Raw genomic sequence first — 2,608 nt, forward strand, 5'->3', positions numbered from 1 at the left:
AGGGAAGTGGATCACTTGAGCACAGGAGATCGAGATCAGCCTAGGTAACGTGGTGAGACTCCATCTCTATCAAAAATTACAAAAATTAGCCAGGTGCAGTGGTGCATGCTTGTAGTCCCAACTATTTGGGAAGCTGAGGTGGGAGGATCGCTTAACGCTGGGAGGTCGAGGCTACAGTGAGCTGAGATTGCACTACAGCACTCCAGCCTGGGCAACAGAGTGAGACCCTGTCTATTAAAAAAAAAAAAAAGAGTAAGTAACATTTCTTCAATTTGACCTGATATGTATTGAAGAAAACCAGCATCTGAGGCCCATAGAGAAAGAAAAAGAATAAACTTAGACAAAGAAACAGACATGCATAAAGGGAAGAAAATGGAAAGAGACACAAGGAGTAAATGGCCATCTACAAGAAGAGAGGCTTGGACAGATTCTCTCTGCTCAGTCCTCAGAGGGAACCAACCCTACTGACACTTTGATTTCAGACTTCGAGCCCCTGGTGTCATGCAGAAATGGGATTTAGTTACAAAGTTTACAGTTTTTTCAGAGGAGAGACAGCCTGGAAAGTCAGACCCCAGTTCTTTTTGTTCTGGAATCCTCTCAAATTTACTTAGGATTTTCACTGCTCTTTCTGTCACCTAAGGACATCAGTGGTGAATGCAGCAGGCTAGAGACTGACTTCCAAGACTAGGTAACAAGCGCTATACCGCTATAGGTAGTATAGCTAAAGGCAGACTGGAGCACAAATGGCGTACAAATGCAATATCCCCCAGATGCCTGGAGCACACACATCCTGCTTCTGTTTCCTGTGGGGCAGAAAGGTGAATCAACTGAGCACTAGCTTCCAAAATACTGTTTCTCATAATGAAAGTGACTGAGTGATCTTGGATTGACAAGCACTCACCATGAGCAAAAATCTGAGTTTGAGAATGCATGCAGGTGTAAAGAAACAAAGGAAGCCACATTTTTTATATAGCTAAGTTTATAACAGTATAAATACTGCATGATTTTCATTTCAGCAAATGTGCTTGGCACTTTAATTAAGAGTTGGGAATATAGGGATGCATGTCTCTCACGTATTGACTCAAGACTGGTGCCAAAGCAGTGTGAGGCACATTCCATGCATCATCACCATCCCACACATCAGATCAACTTGTAAGTTTCATTATCAATCCTCAGCAAATTAACAAACTGAGGATTACCAAGATTGTGTTAATCTTGGTAATTTGTCACATCATTGCTGATTCATTGGCAGGGATCAAATCCAGGTCCACTCAACTCTGCTGCCTGCCTTTTATTCACAAGGCCATAGGAAGCTTTGAGTAGAATAATATAAGAGAAGTAGCGAATTGTAATAAATAATTCAGTAAATGCCATAAGAAATGTATGAATAAAATGAAGTAGCAGTAGGGAGCATGCATCACTACTACCAAAGGTCTCAAGGAATGTTAATATAGTAATATTTTTCTTTGCTGTTTTGAGCTAGGATAAGAGTTTTGGAAGCAATAAATAGAAATAAAAGATGTTACAGAGGAAGGAAATCATATGCCAAGCCTAGCGTTATGAGAGTTATGGCTGGTGCAGAGAAGGTTGAGATGTGGTCTAAGTCTGCCAAGTAGTAGGGGAACTCTATGGTGGGGAGGTGGGTTGAGCCAGAACATGAAGGCATTGCAGAGGCATGCAGCTTTTTAAGTATAGAAATGATGGGCTCAAATTTGCCTTTAGGAAGAATTAACTTAGAAGAGTATAGAGGCTGTATTTGGGAAGTCAAAGCATGTGATCATGTGATAGGAAGACTGAAGGTGACAGGGGCTTTGCAGTGATCTCAGGAGGAAGATAGGAAAAGCATGAGAAACCAAGGCACCGATTTTGGAGTCTTTCCTGAAGTGGAATTAGCAGACTTCAGTAGCTAATGGTATATTTGGAGGGCAAATTAGTGCATACTTGAGAACCTTTAGGTCATTATTTTGTGAGGCAGAGTGGAATAGGTTAATTGGATGATCCCAATGAGTGCATACTTGAGAATTTTAGGTCATTATTTTGTGAGGCAGAGTGGATTGGGATAATTTCCTGTATTGTGTATCAATACAGGATATCTGAGCAAAACCAGCAGTGTGGTAATCAGTATTTGCATGAGATATTAGAGGGAGAATTGTATACAGGGAGATGAAAAGCTAGCCAAGGAGCAGAGGCCAGAAGAGCAACATTTAAAATCTTAAGTATAATAGAACTCTTGGCATGTCTTTGCCCAGACTTTATGCCATTCTTTCTTAAAATAAATGTTCTAAATATTCAAGAAATGTAAGGTTTTAGTGGAAAGAGTTCTGACGTAGTAAGGTTTTAGTGCCAAATTTGTCATTAATTATGTGACCTTTGACATGTCACTTAATCTAATTCAGATGTGGCATCTTGATCTGTGGAACTAGCAGATCTCCAGGGTCTCTCTTTCTTGCTTTCAAATGCAATGATTCTCACTCATTTCTTTAGAATATTTTAATTGAAGTATATATTACATGATATTATAGGCTATAGTGTCATGTGCTCGAGTATTAGTGACAAGAAAAATATTAATAATTCTAACTTTATGACTATAGAACTTTCAAGTTTTTAT

At 39.5% G+C, this 2,608-nt stretch overlaps 1 non-coding gene across 1 annotated transcript; it reads left to right on the plus strand.

The window, feature by feature from the left end:
* Nucleotides 1-244: 244 nt before the first annotated feature.
* On the plus strand, nucleotides 245-310 carry LOC117071892. The gene has a single exon (XR_004432618.1). It is a non-coding gene; the product is annotated as a small nucleolar RNA SNORD37 (small nucleolar RNA).
* Nucleotides 311-2,608: the final 2,298 nt, after the last annotated feature.

The sequence above is a fragment of the Trachypithecus francoisi genome, unplaced genomic scaffold (assembly GCF_009764315.1).
Source record: "Trachypithecus francoisi isolate TF-2019V2 unplaced genomic scaffold, Tfra_2.0 Lachesis_group3, whole genome shotgun sequence".
NCBI classification, from domain to species: Eukaryota; Metazoa; Chordata; class Mammalia; order Primates; family Cercopithecidae; genus Trachypithecus; species Trachypithecus francoisi.